Here is a 19245-nt window from a genome sequence, read left to right on the forward strand (position 1 = left end):
TGCTAAGAATCTAAATAGATCAAATAGTTTCCTATGGGCAGAGCTCATATTTACATTTGGGTCAGCCCCCAAGAGATATAACAGAGGAGATTTCTTCAATTTTATCTTGAGGATTATTTCCATTTGATCGTGAATTATTTGCCAAAAAGGTTTTATTTTTGGACAAAACCAGAACATATGCGGGTAGGTACCCAAATGTAGTTTACATCTGTTACATAGGGGAGAGTTCTCCCTGGACATTTTGTTTAGACAAACAGGGGTTAAATATGTTTTGAAAATAAACTTGTAATTATGTTCCAGGATTCTAGGAGTAAGTGAAGATAGATTTACTTTTGCACATATTGTTGTCCATGTTTCCTGACCAATAACAACATTTAAATATTTTTCCCATATCCTTTTCAAACCCAATCTTAGCTCTAAACATATACCTCTTGTTTTCATTCACGCCTCCATATGAATGAAAACAAGACAACATAGCCAGAGAATATTATCTGTCACTCCCCCCTGAACGAAACCATACATTGTTAGTAGAACATGCCCCACCCATGTCTTATAAATACAAGGCAACAAGCCTGTTCTCTACAGAGTCTGGCTTTCACAATGAAGGGCGCTTTTCTTGTTTTACTGTTCTGTCTGGCCGAAGCCGATGACGTCTGGTATGTTGTCAGAGGGCTAACAGAGAGGCTGAGCAACATGGAAGGACAACATTCAGGTTAGGATGCTTAAAGGGGAAAACCACCCATTTTCAACATTTTACTATGTCATTAATATACCTTAGAGCTGTTGTGTGGAAATAATAAAAAAAAGTCCCCCCATTTTGTGTTTCCTAGAACTGTAATTATGAAAAAAATCATTAACATGGTGTGTTTCACCATGTTAATGATTTTTTCAGACCTCTAGTTCTAGGAAACACAGAATGGGGGGACTTTTTTATTATTTCCACACAACAGCTCTAAGGTACATTAATGACATAGTCAAATGTTGAAAATGAGTGGAATGCCCCTTTAAGAAGAGGCTGTATACATGATTGTTGGGCTAAACAAGATTTACACATTTTGCTTCAAGAAGTTCTAAAAGGTGCAGCGTGAAATGTGCTAGAAATACATTTCATAACCTGTTCTCTTTCTTTCTTTCTTTCTTTCTTTCTTTCTTTCTTTCTTTCTTTCTTTCTTTCTTTCTTTCTTTCAGAATTGGCTGCCAGACTGCATGCCAGTGAAAGTAAGGTGGAAGAGCTCCAGACCAGACTGAGGGACAGGGACAGTATTTCATCAGGTATTCATTTGCAATGTTCTCCTTTTGGGTGTGTGTGTGTGCGTGCTTGCGTGCGTGTGTGTGTATAACTAGCCTAGTTGTGCTGTCATTCTACCTACTGTATTCATGATCTTTACACTGGTTCTGAGAGATAACTACCACTACTCCTAAATGCTGCAGTTTAAACATCGTCCAAAGATCTCCTACAGTACTTCAAATCAGCTTCGAATGCTCCAGCCCCTCCTGCATGTCACTGTTACCCACTCTTACTGAACTTAGTGAACTGTGATCCTATACAGTATAGACGTATTGAATGTTGACATGTTTCATGATAACTACTTTGTATGTGCGTGATGTAATTGCCATGCTTTTTGTTCTTGCTTAATGTAAATCGCTCTGGATTAAGAGCGTCTGCTAAATGCCTAAATTGTAAATTGACAAAATTGCTCACACAAATACCACTAGACTAGAAGGTTCTATGAAGTACTGTAGACACAGTCTAGTTTGACTATACGTACTTTGTCTTGTTTGAAGCTGACTGCTTGCATTCAAGCTGCTATAATGCAACACAACACATATTGGCTTATAACACTGTATATTATTATGTGTTGACAGACAGACCAAAGGTGGCCTTCTCTGTCGGTTTGGGTAGGGATGGACATACTGGACCGTATGATTCTCAAACCACTGTGGTCTACAAAGGAGTCCACACTAACATCGGCAATGCATACAATCCATCTTCTGGTATGTTGTGGTTATAAGTCCACTTGCAGTGCAGTGGTGGGCAACTTTGAAGATGTAATGGAGAGGGCCACTATATTTCCACACTCACTCCAGAGGGCCACATTGCATATTACTGTTGTAGAAAAAGAAATCTGATCTACAATCTACATATACTTGTAGGTTGTCTATTTTTTATATATTTGAATTGAAATCCTGATTTTTTTTCTTTTTTAATTGGAATCCTGAAAAGTAACCTTTTTATTTAATTTCAAATGCATTAGAAGTGGAGTGGAGTGAGGAGGTTTTGGCCAAAGTGCTTTATAATACAATTAATTGGTTCAAATTCTTTTTTTTTTTTTTTTTTATTCTTTTTTTAACCAACACACGGACGTAAAGGGTGTTCAATAGCACTTTAAATGTATGGAGAGAAAAAAAGAGGGAAAAAAAAGAAAAACTAAAAAGTGAAGTTAGCTGGTTTTTGACAGAAAGCGGCAATATATTATCTTTGTATATTGTTCTCTGTGGACCCTGGGGAAGAGTAGCTGCTATCATTTTGAAACAAACCAAACATTATCCTATATTTACATTGCCTAGTATATAAAATTAAAAAAGCAATGTCGATGATCCATCAGTGGTGTGTTTCACATTGAAAACATTAGTCAGCATGAGCGATGTTTAATGTCATTGGCGTTTCTCTCTTCTCATAGGCATCTTCAGAGCACCACTGAAAGGACTCTACCACTTCAGATTTACTGCTTCTCAATATTCAGAAACAAAACGTGTGGAGATAATGATGTATAAAAATGACCAGAGACTCATTTACAACCTTGGATACAATAACCACGACTACTCTTGGGAATACGTCTCTAATGCAATCATCACGGAGCTGGAGGAGGGGGACAACGTTTACATGAGTTTACCGTTGGGAACGAGTCTCTTTGACTATACCGCAAGCAACCACAACACATTCAGTGGCTTTCTGCTTTATTCTATGTGACACTGCTAACTTTGTCACTGTCAGTGTACTGCATTTCAGAGGAAAACATTGTACGCATTACTCTACTGCAATTATTTGACAGTTATTTAGTAGTTACTTTGTGGATTATATTCATAATGAATCAATTATCTTTGTATCCATATTGTGTAATTGTCTAAGAGTCTAGTCTCTCTTCTCTTATTAACTGCAGCGTAAGAGCTCACACAAATAATGTTTTTAACTGTGATGGGCCATTAAAATTGTGTTGAATTGAAAAGTGTCTTAACCCTAAGCATTTATGTTTTTTCATGAATATGCAAAAGTATTGGTCCACTGACTGAAAGATGAGGTTTTCCATACAGCCACTGTTCTTGTTTGAGATGCAAACAAATTGCATTGATTGATTGAAGTATTTCACATGGAAGCACAACTCAATGCAAAGACTGTTACTGTGGATGACACACTGATAATGCATTACACTTGTTTACAACAGGGTCCACCATTTTCAATCCATCAGAACATTTAGAGACGTACAAATATACACTTCTATGTAAAAAAAAGAAAAATCACACCCGTGTGAACTGAGTGGTGTAAGGTCTTATATAGCCTGTCTGACGTAATGAAATCATGTCTGACGTAATGAAATCACACCCGGGTGAACAGGGTGAACATAGCAACCATGCTCATTTTTTCTGCACAGACTAACAAAGCCAGTTGTAGGAGTGGTTTACACCACTCAAAAAACAGGAAATAATTTAAGGAGGAGCGTGATTGCTAGCCGGGTCGGGCTGTAGCACAACCTTTTCATGTCAAGGACTCCCAAGACCCCCCCCCCCCCCCAAAATAAATAAATAAATAAATAAATAAATAAATAAATAAATAAATAAATAAATAAATAAATAAATAAATAAATAAATAAATAAAAATAAAGAATAAAAAAGAATAAAATAAATTCACATGTTCTTTGTTATAGACATGACTAGTGGATAAGCTACAGCAGCATCAGATGTCATTGTATTATTAGCTGTCTAATCTCTCAATTAAGAACACAATCAGATAATCTGTCTGTATATTGTACATATGTGACCAGATTTGACTGAGAGACTGCCATCGTGCAAATTCCAGCTTTTCACCAGAGGAGAAAAACCTTTTTTTTAGCTAGGTGTAATGTTAGAGACCACAGAAGTGAACCTTTCAAGCCTGTTTTCTCAACTCGCTGTTTTCTGCAAGACATTACTCAATAAGCCATATCTCCAAAACTGGTGGGCCAAACTGAACAACCAATATGTCAATTTGAAGCTATGATTCCCTGCTTTCATATGACAAAAACGAAAATTCAAAAAAATTCAATGGCAGTCCCTCAGTCAAATTTAGTCACATATAGTTGTTAGTGGGAATGAAAACATATAGGCTGCGCCCCACCGGAAGAGGAGAGGGCTGAGGCTGGACCAAACGGGCCAACATCCTGGTTTTATTGTATTGTTTTTGTTTACTGCTGTAATGATTTTACTTTTGTTGTTTATAAGCGCTTCGTTATAATTATTCACATGCTATTGGGGCGGCGCCCCGAGAGGCAAGTTCAAATGGAATCTAACAGAAGAGGGTTTTTTCTTTTCTCCTTTTTTGACGATGGCCTGGATCTGGCTTTCTGTGAAAAGCTGCTTTCCATTTACTGTTCAGTGTTCATATCTATAAACTCACTTGAAGATTGTCTAATTGCAAATAGACGTAGCCTATAGTTGCTTCTATTAGGCTCGTATTCATAGACCTGGTTGCTTACCTTTTTTCCTTGGAGCCCCGGTATATGACAACGTTATTTATTTAGTGCACCACACCACCATCCAAATGACCTGAATACAAATGAGAAATGAAATCTGCAGCCTGTAATTTATTTAAAATGAGCAAGCCAGGCCAGTAATGTAAATATTATATAATAGTACCACTAACTAGTGTGTAATAATTAGAATTTGGTTTAATATACAATGTGTAAAGGATATCAGGTGTATTGATTATCTTGCTAGTAACCTTGGAGGTTTTCCACTGTAGACCAACCTGTAGAAATCCTGCTTTCTATTTTAGTGCAGGAAAAAACCCTCTAAAAGAGGCTTAGTTTTTGAGGTACCCCTCCCCGAGGTATAACAAAACGGGACAACGTTTTTTCATATCTTTAGGATGTCCCCTTCAAGAAATGGATTGTCCCGAGATTTACTTTTACTGCAAAAGTCATGAAATTAATCCATGAAGTGACTCACCACATAGGCAAAAAAACGCCTATCCTAAAAGAGGGAGTTCCAAGTAAATCCTCTGTCATTTTCTACCAGCTGATTGTTTTTACATCATACTTACACAGATGGTCTACAGGTAGTGTGCCTACATCCCAGCACAATCAGAATGCCAATATCTGGTTCTATTGTGAATCAGCAGCCTTTTATATAAGGTATTAAATAGGCGGAAATAGCAAAAAGTTAACTTTTCTGAGCAACATTCACTTGTCCTACTCTTTATCAGGGTTAGAACTAAATGGGACATAGTTTTTTATATCTTTAGGATGTCCCCTTCATGAAATGGATTGTCCCAAGTTTTACTTTTACTGCAAAAGTCATGAAATTAATCCATGAAGTGACTCACCACATAATGAAAAAACGCCTCAATCATGAAAGAGGGAGATCCAAGTCATTTTCTACCTGCTGCATGGTTGGTTTTATGTCATGCTTGCACAGATGGTCTAGTCAGGTACATCCTAGTCTGTAGACTGTAGTGTCTACCGTACATGAGCAGGGTTTTATTAGCCTGGCTAATAAGCCAGAACGAATCAGCCGTTGTCAAAAACAATTGCCTCTGGCAATTTGAGTCTGGCTTATTAGCCAGGCTAGGGTTTTATAGGCACTCTGGGTTAGAATCATAGGTGTTACACTCAAGAGTACAGGTCTCCGCCAGACCAATTACAGGTTATTGTGGGCTGGAAGTCAATCTTAGCCAGTCAGGATGGAATATGAAAAATCTGAAAGAACTGTTTCTTTATTGTACAGATGACGGTCACACGCGGACGGACAGACAGGGTGAAAAACATAGAGATGCCATGCCTTTCGTCCTGGTGGAGACAATATGTTTTTACCCAGCCACTTCATATTCATATAGAATCTATTATTCTCAGATGGACCTAATATCGCTACACCTGAAAGCATCAAGAATGACACATTATTGATGTTGTATTCTATAGGTCCATATAGCCTAAATGCAGTATGGTTTAATGCTGTAGAATTCACAGCTTTGTGTGTGCCATTCTTTTTTTTTTTATATAATTTTTATCCCACGATTTTGTAACCCATTTTTCACCCCTGTGTCAATTATCTAATGTGATCCTGGGCTCTACACACCCTCCGCCAACCTAGTCCCCATATATGGGGGACATGGGGAGAGCAACGGACTTGAACTCATGCTTCCTTCATGCCTGAGTGTCCAAGTTGCTCCTTTACACCTGACAGTGGGAGTTTCCCTGGTTGGACGTAGCGCGTGGAAGGAACACGTTATTCCAACCAGTTCCTTTCCCCTCCATCAGGCACCCCGGCTGGCCAGGGGGAGGCAGTTTAGAGACCAGGATTACTGCATGTTTTTTATGAGGGTACCTACCCTAGGGGACACGGGGAGAACATGCAAACTCCACACAGAAAGCCCCTTTCGCCAACCCCGCCTCGGGTATGGGCACTGATGATGCGGAGGAGGAAACACGCCGCCAGCACCCACAGCGCCCCGAGCGGGAATCGAACCCAGGACCTTCTAGCTGTGAGGCGACAGCACTACCAACTGTGCCACCGTGCCCCCGTGTGTGCCATTATTAATGAATAATCAACAATCAGCAGCTTATGGAAACCAATTTGGCCCCAGTCAGTCAGTTCCCCCCACAATGCTCAAGATGACATTGAGAATAAGCTGCTGATTGATAAGTAGTACCATAGAAGACGTTAGGCCTCACTCACACCTATACATCTAGCATACAACAATGTTGCCTTATATAACAATATTTTGTCATTCCAGCTGTTTTGAGGCATAGGCTCAAGACAGAAACATCCTTAGATTCCACATGAATGTGAGTAAACTAAAAATATGGCATCAAAATATATTTCCTGTTATTAAGTTTGTATAGGCCTTTTACAGTATTAGATCAGGATTATAACATTTAGAAGTAACTCTTGAAAAGAAAACTGTTAGATAGATAGATAGATAGATAGATAGATAGATCGATCCACTTATAACCAGTAAGACGCCTGAGGGTGAGAAGCGACCGCGTCATAAAGGGCGAGGTGACGTGCACGCATCCACCTGGGTGACTGCTGGGCGAGCGCTGGCACTTTGGCATGGGGGGTAAGATCAACATATGGAATGAATTCTGTACTGGCCATATATGGAGCATGTCTTGAGTGTACAGGGTTTGATGAGGTCAGATCAACATATGGAATGTCAGAACAGGTCAGCTCCATATAGATCTAAGGGTGGCAGCGGGGGCAGTGTCTTGAGTGTAAAGCGTTTGATGAGGGCCCATGAGCTGGGCCTTCATTTTCAGGCCTGTTGAGAACTCTAGTTTTCGCCGACTGCCGGGTTTGAGATGTAGAGTTGCTGGCCAATATTGATACATCAGGGATCTCCATATACTGTATGGGCTTAAAGGAGCATTCAGTGATTTGGGTGATTTGGAAAACCACCCAGTCCGCCCCGGTAACAAAATGTGCACATGCACGCTCTACAGTGGGGGGAAGTGCAACAGGCCAACAGCATGTGCACCAAGGCCCGCCCCCAGTCGATCATGATTGGAGGAAGGCCCCTCTCATCCTGATTGGATGAAGGCTTTGCCACCCGCCACCAAAACTGAAACTATGGTTTTTTGACCCCAGGGGCTCACTGGGGACAGGGATGAACTCCTTATATGGTCAGCACACTCTATAGTAGGGAGGATTATCCAGAAAAAAAGAAAAGATAAGTGATATTTGAATTAAGTAAAATCACTGAATATACCTTTAATTGCGACATCAGGTTGTATTTACTATGACATCAGGGATCTCCGATGCCACGTGATGTTATGAGACCTGGGCACCATATATTGGGGCTTTAGAGTGTTACACTGACTGACGGACAAAAATGTACGATTTCATAGTAAACGCGACCTGCGGTCACAATAAGGCCTTATATAAACGGTTGCTTATTCACAATAGAACCAAATATTGGCATCCTGGGGGCAGAGAGCACTGAGGGGGAAGGTGCCCAACCCCCAGAAAAGGGCACCATTTTGGGGTGGACTTTTTGTGGGGGTCCCTTGTGCCATTTCACATCAGAAATATCCAACTAGGATGTTCCACAATAACTTGGCCTGTGTCATTGGACAGTAAAATAATACATTCTAATTTCCATGTAAACATAAAAATATAGTGTGTGTGTGTGTGTGTGTGTGTGTGTGTGTGTGTGTGTGTGTGTGTGTGTGTGTGTGTGTGTGTGTGTGTGTGTGTGTGTGTGTGTGTGTGTGTGTGTGTGTGTGTGTGTGGTGGGGGGTAGGCGTTTCTTTCAGTGGGGATCACGGATTTAATGACTTTTGCAGTAAAAGTAAAACTTCTGACCATCCATTTCATGAAGAGGACATCTTAAAGATATGAAAAAACAATGTCACATTTTGTTGATAAATAGTAGGACCAAAATTACAAGTGAATGTCAGAAAAGTAAACTTTTTGCTATTTCCGCCTATTTAAGGCCTTATATAAAAGGCTGCTGATTCACATTAGAACCAAATATTGGCATTCTGATTGTTCTGGGATGTAGGCACACTACCTGTAGACAATTTGTGCAAGTATGATGTAAAAACAAACAGCAGGTAAAAAATGACAGAGGATTTACTTGGAACTCTCTCTTTCAGATAGGCGTTTTTTATTGCCTATGTGGTGAGTCACTTCATGGATCAATTTTAAGACTTTTGCAGTAAAAGTAAATCTCGGGACAATCCATTTCATGAACGGGACATCCTAAAGATATGAAAAAACTATGTCCCGTTTTGTTATACCTCGGGGAGGGGTATAGTCAACTTTTGGGGCTTTTGTTCCTGCACTATTTACTGTTGTGTTCAGAGCTCAAATCTGCTCTACATACTGTGTTGTTTCTCCTGTGTGATAGTGCCCCCTAGTGGACTGCATCCATTACTACACAGATAATCATCCATACCTCAGTGCAGGTGTTCCTTCTGTTCTCTGGACTATTTATAGGAGACAGAGATATCTGACTCCTATAAATATAATATTATAGTATAATATAATATGTGTTAGTTTGTTAAATTGGTATTATTTTTGAGGGGCGCTAGCCCATCCTATATACAGGTTTAATGTTTGTTTTTAGTTCAATGTTTGTTTGTTACTTCATTAAAGGGAAAATGTATGTCATCTTGTCCCTAACACAAACATTAAATGCCATTAACAATAACGATAATTTAATGATTGTTTGGCCACCGTTTGTTTTACATCACCATTCTCACAACTCGTCGCAGCGCGACACATTGTGAGCTCGTAGATCGGCTATTTTCAGCAAGTGTAAAATCAGCCATTACGACGCCATCAAGGCCCACCAAAATACATTTTAGTCGACTAAATCAGCTGTAGATTTAGTCAACTAAAATCGCATGGCTTTTAGTCGACCAAAATTACTAAAACATTCCAGGTGACTGAAATATGACTAACACTAAATTAAGTTTTATTCCAAAGAATATACGACTAAACTAAAATAGAAATTTGCTGCCAAAAACAACACTGCCGTTGTCAGCACCTCCTCACTATAGAGGGTATGACATCATCATCAAACCAGGAAGTTATGCGGGAACGCCTACTGAGTGGCAAACAAATACTTTCTGGCCTTGACAGCCCCTACATCCAAACAGAAAAGTCCTATCTGATTGCATTAAATTACTTTAAACAACATTAAATTCACTTTGTCACTCACTTTGCCACTCGATTTCACCATTCACTTTATGCATGCGCATACCCTCTATTGGTGTGCGCTGCGCACCTACTCCATATTTGACATCCTATGTATATCTTGACTGTCCATATACTGTATGACCCATCACTGTACTTTGTATGAAAATCTCAACCAACCCACCTCAAGAAGACAGCAGCACTGGCTGCAGTTGATCTTTTAAAATGCATTCACTTCAATTATCCACAGTATTTGAAACAGCTTATGGTACCATACCATACAGGAAGGATGCTACCTTCAGGAAGGAGACACGGGGCTCCATTTTCGTCAACGCTAAACCCCTTATCCCTAAACTTCTTTGCCTTTTTTGTACTATTTTGCACAAAATAAATTGAATAGTTAAAATGGCCAGTCTACAAGCTCACAACGTGTCAATGTAGATTGGCTAGTTGAACTATTCAAAAATGTTTTTCAAAATAGTAAAAAAAAAAAAAAAAAAAGAAAGGCAAAGAAGTTTAGGGAAAATGGAGCCCATTGTGTCCCGGCATACAATAAGGTCAGACTAAAGAGGTCCTTTGTCCACCAGTCGACCTTGAGGCTTAACCCATTTTGACCTGAGATCAGATTCTACAGTTTTCTGAAAAAGCTATGTTTCTATGGCAGTTGTTCTTCGATTTTTCAAAAATAGCAAGCTCATAGCGCGCTATGAGCTTGTAGATCTGCTATTTTTCAATAGCTAAAGCATAACATAATGCTAACACCAAAAGGGGTTCCCGCCCAAAATGGGTTGAGTTGTAGTAGCCATGGGGGTAATCTAGGCGGTGGACATTGCTCTTGTCTTCATGTCTTTATGTATGTAATAGTTTTTGTTTTGTTTTTGTTTTTTATGTTTTGTTCTTTGTGCTATGTGTCAAATGTGTGTATACGTGTTTCTGCATACATGGCTGCTGGGTCGCAAGACACATTTCAGTGTGAACTGACAATAAAGTACTATATCATATCATATCATATCATATAATATATCATACACTTCGACATTGTTCACAGGTTTACTTTAATATACCTACATCAGTTGGCAAAACAATCATTTATGAACACATTGGATTCATGTTCACAATCTTTAGACGACCACTTAGTCGCAGCACGAGGCATTGTGAACTTGTAGATCTGCTTTTCTCAACCCTCAGCCAGGGTTAGTTAGTGATTAAGGTAAAAAATATTATGATAAAAATCAACAAAGATTTGGTGGCACCCCTGTAGTAACACTGAAGACCCCTTACCCCCCTCTCGGACCCCCTGTTGAAGACCCTTGTAATAGAGTATTGACTATTGAGAATGTAGCAGTGATGGTTACAAATTTTAGTTTTCAGTTTGTTTTGTTTTGTTACACATGCCTAGTCTAGCAGCCAGCATGATTATAGTCAACCTATAATGTAGGCTACATTTCTGTGTGTGAGAGATAATGTCTTATCGAATATGACACTGACAGAGGAGTTTGGTTCATGTGTGCACTTGTTACTTGTTACCATTGACAATAATGTGTTTTAGTATTATAAATGCAAAGAAAATAAAGCTGTATTGTGACCAGCAGTCCATCACTCGATTTACACCCCTGAAAAGCAGATATTTGTGAGAGAGTTTGCATTATTTGATATTCTGTACAATGATAGTGTTTAACACACAACTATTATAACAAATTGTCTTTTATTGCTGTACGATCTAGGACTGAAACCCTGGCTGCCTGCTTCTCCAAGACTCCATGTACTGCTGAGAGCAAGGAGTTTGTGTTGGATTTTACAAAGGTTGAGGTAGATATTCCTCTTGCGAAAGCCCCCAAGGTGGCCCCTGGCTATCTGGCTGGCTGGCTGGCTAACTGACTGACTGGCTGGCTGGCTGGCCAGTGTGGAAAACCACAGGCTGGCTGACTGACTCAGAATGCGTGACTGGAAAGCCACTGGCTGGCTGGCTAATTATATGTTCATGTTGGACCGTTTGTCATTTTATTTCACATTTCACATAAAATGAAGGTTTGACTAATAGATCTTACTTTGTTGTGGTACTTTAAGGTTTACTTAGCTTGATTAGAGGTTTTTTTTTGCTCCAAACACATTGATTATAGTACTGGATAACTGTCTAAAACCTTAAAAGAAAAAACACCCAGCAGAAGCCAGAATCCCACAGATTTTCCTCCGGAATCACCGCAGAAAAACACCCGCAGATTCTGTTTGGCCTTAGTAATAACATACCAAAAGTCCTCAGAAATCCAAGTAAGGGAACATAATAAAATGCTGAAAATAGGTGATGTCACAATTTCCCATTCACGCCCATGTTAAACAATGATAACATGTTTTCTTGTCTCATTTTCTTTTTCTAATTTTCTTGGATCATCAGGATGGCAATTTCCATCCCGTTGCCACCTTCTCGTTTTAAATTAAATTAAGGCTCTGTCCACCCTTGATGAAAAAATAAATACATGAATAAATGTATTTAATCAATCAATCAATCATGTATAAAATCAAATGCTACTGGCTACTACTGTTCTTCTGATTATACAAATTATACTGGTTTGGATACTGGTTCACGCACACGAACACACTTTGAAAAATAACAAATCTACAATCTGACACATACACGGTGTGGGCTTGTAGATCGGGATAGCAGTAGTAATAGGGAAAAGGGGGATGGGGGGGGACGCCCCGCACACTGTCTTCACTTATAATTTGTTTTATTTATGTTAAAGGTACAACATTTCAGTCCCTCAGACCTTCATTAGGCATAAACAAGCAGCTGGCCAGTACATATGGCAACTCTCGAGAGCTGAGGGCCAATCAAAAATCACACGCCCATCCGTTACCATGGAGAGGGGAAGGGGTCCATATTTGTTTTTACACACTGAAAGGAATATTCTTAAAGAACATGAGAAAGTACAAAAATACAATGGGATAAGTCGGTAGGAAAAAGGTATTACACACCATGAATACTATACATATAGGTCTACTGAGTGAGGCAGAATATAGACATGGATACAGTAACATACAAACTAAATGTCCCAGGAGGGCATAATATCCAATACATGTATTTGGGCTCAGACCTAGTAAATTACAGGTGAAAGGGTGAGCCAAAGTGGTTACAATGTGTAATTCATATGTTTTTTGTATTTCACTATTGTATTATTGCATTTATGTTTAATGTTGGTGAGCAGCTTTCCATGCTTAGATATAACTGTTTTTGCAGTGGGTAAAGAGCGCCCCCTAAAGTTTTACTTAATGTTCATGATGCGCAGCTGAGGAGGTTAATTGGTGTGGTTATGCAACATAAGAAAAATAGTGAAGACGGACGCTAGTTTGACGCGTGGAACACAACAGTTTTGACCGTAATTTTCAGGTGTTTTTGATGTCCCCTCTTGTTATTGGAACCTGTATCACTATCGGACAAGATAACAGAAGACAATCTGTACTTAAATGAATGCCACTACAAAGGGTCTGACTCTAAATTATAAATACACCAGTATCACAAAAACACAGCACGCTAAAAAATACTGCTGATCAGGACAAACAAAAACAGGATAGAGAAATGTATCAAAAATAACCAGAGGCATAAATCCTAAAAATAAAGTCACAGCAGCATCACATTTAGTGGTGCTGTGATAGTAATAGTAATCTTCCTTGTCAAGGGCGTGTGTATGGAAAGGAGGTTTGGACCTTTGAGCACCTGCTACATCACCGGCATCGGAGGATTCCCTCTCGATAACTGCTGAGAGTGGGTCTTTGATGTTTTTAGCGAGGGGTAGGCATATGTATGTGTTCTCATGCGCATTCAGATGTTGAGATCAGCTAAAGCTTGTTTTCTTTTCTTTTTTTTAACAAAGTGAACAAGGTCTTTCCCCTGTATGAGTCCTCATGTATGTTTTGAAGTATTCCGATTGTTTAAAGGTTTTTCTACAAACTGAACAAGTAAAGGGCTTGTCCCTAGTATGAGTCCTCATGTGTGACTACTCATGTGTCTTTTCAGATTATGAGAAAGGGTAAAGCCTTTTTTACAAACTGAACAAGCAAATGGCTTGTCCTCAGTATGGGTCGCCATGTGTGGTTTCAGAGCTCCAGAATGTTTAAAGCCTTTGCTACAAACTGAACAAGTAAATGGCTTGTCCGTAGTATGAGTTCTCATGTGTTTTTTCAGGTATTGAGATTGATTAAAGCTTTTGTTACAAACTGAACAAGCAAATGGCTTGTCCCCTGTATGAGTTCTCATGTGAGTTTTCAGATCTTTATTTAGAGAATAGCTTTTACTACAAACTGAACAAGCAAATGGCCTTTCCCCTGTATGGGTCTTAATGTGTGTTTTCAGGTGTTGAGATTGGTAAAACCTTTTGTTACAAACTGAACAAGCAAATGGCTTGTCCCCTGTATGAAGTCTCAAGTGTGTTTTCAGGTGATGAGAATACCTAAAGCTTTTGCTACAAACGGAACAAGAAAATGGCTTGTCCCCTGTATGGGTCCTCATGTGTATTTTCAGATTAGACTTCCTCAAGACTTTACCACAGTCTGTACATAAAACGCTTGACTTTCCCATTTGACTCCTCATGGATGGTGTTTGTGTTAATAATGTCATGTTCTGGGACCTTTTACCTTCCACACATGTCCTCATGTGTCTTTTCAGTTTTTAGGAAAAGCTTTTGCTACAAACTGAACAAGCAAACGGCTTGTCCCCTGTGTGGGACCTCATGTGTATTTTCATTTCATGAGATCGGCTAAAGCCTTTTTTACAAACTGAACAAGTAAAGGGCTTGTCTCCTGTATGGGTCCTCATGTGTCTTTTCAGTTTTTGAGAACTATTAAAGCTTTTGCTACAAACTGAACAAGCAAACGGCTTGTCCCCTGTGTGGGACCTCATGTGTATTTTCATGTCATGAGATTGGCTAAAACCTTTTTTACAAACTGAACAAGTAAAGGGCTTGTCTCCTGTATGGGTCGTCATGTGTTGTTTCAGATGTTGAGATCGGCTAAAGCCTTTTTTACAAACTGAACAAGTAAAGGGCTTGTCCCCTGTATGGGTCCTCATGTGTTTGTCTAGTCTAGACTTCCATTCAAAGACTTTGCCACAGTCTGTACATAAAAAGCTTGACCTTTCCGTTTGACTCCTCATGGATGGTGTTTGTTTTAAAAATGTCATGTTCTTGGCCAACCTTTTACGTTCCACACGTGTCTTGTGTGATTTCCGTGTTTTTAAAACAGATTGATCACCACTGGGCTTCCACTCATCACTGTCTTCAGTATCAGATTCAGAACACTGTGAAGCCCAGTCATCACTGTCCTCAGTACTGTCCAATTTAGAACTGTGTGAAGAGAGGAGCTGGTTATCATTAGTTGGTTGTGATGTTCCACAGTTCTCTACATCAGCTTGTGTTTTCACATGTTCAATTGAGGTGCTGGTTAGAGGCTGTGTCTCTCCGTTTCCATCATCATTTTCACTTTTCACTGCTAGTAATGTCAACGACAACCCTGCCTCCTCTGGTCTTTGAAGTAACTCCTCCTGCTGTTCATCATTAATCTGTGGAGGTTCTAATTTCACCTGGTCCACAATGGGACTCATCTCCTGCTGTTCCTCCTTAATCTGTGGAGGTTCTAGTTTCACCTGGACCAGAATGGGACTCATCTCCTGCTGTTGATTGGACACCTCTTTACACACAGGAAGGGGTGCGAGATCTACGAGGAGAGAGGAGGTAACATCAGCAGAGAACAAAATGAATGCATTTTTGTGATTGTTTTCCGAATAGTCCACATTAAAATATAGATTTAAATTAATTAATTAAAAATAAAGGAATATTTCACTAACAATTAAGATGCAAATGTGAAGAAAATAAATGCCTGGGTGCCTGTAACCGCAGCTGGATTTGTGAGATCACAGAGCCAGCAGTCTAACTACAGTTTACGCTCCTCCCTTACAATCCAGTAGACACACTGACTCCTCACGGCAGAAACAAGGAAACTCAGACTGTTGTGTGCTGAATGTACACAGCACGTTGAATCACACATCCTCACTTTAATTGATTCAAAATGATAACTTTGGTCAAGCTGAAATGGGTGATCCTTAGGGGGATAGCTTGGGGTTCCTGTAATCGACTCAAAGAAGGTGTGGCTGACTTTGAGTCCTTTACTCCCAGTTAAGCCCATGTTCTCAAGCTGTAGGACAAGCCATACATACATAAATATAGCCAGAAACAGCTACTCAAGCCAGGAGACAGATAATGCCTGCATTCTTAGCCGACTTTCAACTCATAACTAAGCCATAACTAATATTTTGTATCATTATTCGGAATTTGTTATTTTGTTCATTGTTTGTTTCCATATTATTTGGTTTCTACATTTTCGAATTATCATTTTGAAAAAAAGTATTTCTGTTTCAGAGCTTAATTTCATCGGACTACAGTGAAAATGACCGATCCACCGCTCCTGCAAGCACTCCACTCTAGTCCATTCCAGTACTCCACTCCAGGACTTTATTCAATCCAGCAGTATTGCGCTACAGAGGCAGCGTGGCAGTGCACAGTGCAGGCTGCTAGCCACTAGCCAGCACTGCGCACTGCTGCTCAGTGTGAAGAAAGCAGCACTGTGACAGCCGCTCCCGCATGGGAGTATTATATATTATAAAACAAAAAAGACCCAACAGCCGAGTGCAAAAAATAAAGGGATGGATTCGCCACCGTGGCAACTAAAGCGGGAGGCATACTATGATCCGACGGAGCATTGCTTCGAAGGAGCATTGGTCCGAGGTGCGCTGGGGGTCGGGAGAGGGTTGGGGTTAGGTTTAGGTGTGCTGCCCCGGGGGAGGTTAGGGTTAGGGTGAGGGTTTGAGGTAGGTTGTCGTTCGGACCAATGCTTCGTCGGACCAAACACATGAACCCAACTACAGCAGCAAAGTTTCAGCCTTAGCTCCATGCAAGCTAATCTTTAGCATCGATTAGCGTCAACAATTATCTTAGACGAGAGACGGAACAGCGCAACAAGCTGACAGCTGAGCATCACGAAATGCTCATGTTCTTAAAATGATATCTCCCCACAGTCACCAACAGTTTTGGTTGACAAATATGACCACTGTTTGTCAATACTTATTTGACAGACCTAATGATGTGATGCTACTAACTGCTTAAGTGCTAACCAATGCTTAAATAGATAGAATAGATTCCACTGGTTACATTGTGGAACACGGACAGACAGTGCTGTGTAGGACAGGACAGTGCACGTTTTTTAAATGGGATCAGGGGTCCCCACTCCCAGCCAAATGATAGGCTCCATTTTACACTCTCAGAGTTAAATTGACATTGATTTTACAATATTTACAATATAAATAAATACAAAATAATAACTGGGGTCCCAGAGATACAAATGGCTTTAAATGGGGGTCAGTAGCTAATACCTCTACAATTTCCTATCCAACATCAGGTTATTTAGCTCTTCAGTGTTGTCAGCCAAGCTGTCGCGCCGCAGCACATCTACATACAGTAAGTGGTATGCTACTTTCCCATCCTGGCTTTGCCCTGGGTTGGCTCCCATAGGGTCAATTTACTTGCCTCAAGTTCTGGGTGCCTGGCGCAGTGCCCTGCCAGCCTCATCCTTCTCTCTCCTTCTATATTTGTGCTATAAAAGCAATAATGTAAGAACAGCTCACAGCGGGTTGCGCGTCAAAAAATAAAAAGGCAGATCTAACACGTTGCGGATGCAACGTGTTGAGAACTTGTAGATTTGCCCTTTTTTTGCAGGGTAAGAAAGTGACTGCACGAGCGAGCACGTTCACGTTGTCAATAACAAAATAATCTAGATCACAGGTGGAAATGAAGTGAAGTTGAATCAAACACTAGCCTAGTATGTTTGCTGCCATGGTGATGTTGTTGCCTGATTAATTACTACGTCCGTCTCCAACCATGGTAACGCCCCGCCTGCCTCTGATTGGCCTACCGGTCATACCAGATTTTCCTCCAAGGTGGAAATTCTGGTGACACGTCTCAGAGGCCTCAATACATTTTTGCACAAAGTTCTTAATTTGTCACTACTGTTTGATCTGAAGCACTGATAAATTAAATGTATTTGTATGTGTTATGAGTCTTGATGACAAAGTCATCATCATCCATATGAGGCAAGCACGCTAGCAGATGTTTGATCAAAAAAAAACTTGAAACATTATTGTACTGTAAAAAGGCCTCTTCCCTTCACCTTGATCATTTTACTAATACCATTAGTTTACTATAATTAGTATAGTTTGCATGGCATATTGTTGTTGCACAGCCCCTAATGCTATTTCTTTGTTAAGTGTTATAAGTATTTTTGTTGTATTACTGATGACGGAGACAGCAGACAATACTATAGTTATAATTTAGAATTGCCTATTAGCCTGTATTTATAAAATTATTAACAAGAGTAAAAACTCACAGCCCCAGCGGAAAAACTGCAGACAATCACTAATAGAGTTCTCATCGGGCCTGAAAATTAAAGCCCGGCCCTAACCTACCTTAACAATTACCATAATGTTAGGCCCGAAAACCCGAAAAAGCCTGAGTGAAAGAGAGAGCTAGTCATCTCGTCCTAGGGGTCCCAATCGACGCGTACATCCGACGTGTGAGGACGTCTTAGCGCATCCTCAATGATACGGGGCGAGATAGGAATATTCTGAATTTTTTCCTTTTTTTTTTATTTGTCAGTTCGCCTTTCGGCTACCGTATGCTACACTCTAGGCAATTGTTAGCTTACCATTGACATAGCCGTGGCGGAAAGAATGACTCGTCTCTCCTAATCCAGGGCGCTCTCCGTGGTGTTGAACGGATCGATATACTGGCGCTTCATTTCTGCTCCTCATCAGTCTCTCCCGAAAAATATGAACGCTTTTTGGATCATATATCGTATAAACTAAAATGATCTCAATGTAAACTAGCTATGTAAAGTCAACTTTTTTTAGTGGATTGTTTCCGGGTCATGGGTTTCCGAGTAAAAGCGGCCATGTCTTTCCGGCACCCCAGACCTCCTATTTTGAAGGACTTCCGGCACTGATTGTGTTAAAGCACCCCTCACCAACCTTAATCCGGTCGTTTTACGCACCCCTCACCAACCTTAATCCGGTCGTTACTGCACCCGGTGAGGGGTGCGTTAACAGAAAATCGCCTAATAAAAATATTCGCTGATTGGACTCATCCAATCTACGATTGCCGATATATTGGTCCCATTGTCACAACAGTCCCTCTGAGCCTGCTTGAGGCCTGCCTTGACATCAACTTGGTGACTCCATGGCATGTTATTGTATCCCAACGCCATTTCCACTGTATCCATACGCTGAATGTTGAAAATAGCCGATCTACAATC

At 40.2% G+C, this 19245-nt stretch overlaps 1 long non-coding RNA gene across 1 annotated transcript; it reads left to right on the plus strand.

The window, feature by feature from the left end:
* Positions 1-592: 592 nt before the first annotated feature.
* Positions 593-2971, plus strand: LOC306926665. Its single transcript, XR_013790412.1, has 4 exons — positions 593-712; positions 1189-1272; positions 1867-1995; positions 2682-2971. It is a non-coding gene; the product is annotated as an uncharacterized lncRNA (long non-coding RNA).
* The last annotated feature ends 16274 nt before the right edge of the window (positions 2972-19245 follow it).

The sequence above is a fragment of the Electrona antarctica genome, assembly GCF_951216825.1.
Source record: "Electrona antarctica genome assembly, chromosome: 7".
Classification (NCBI taxonomy): Eukaryota; Metazoa; Chordata; class Actinopteri; order Myctophiformes; family Myctophidae; genus Electrona; species Electrona antarctica.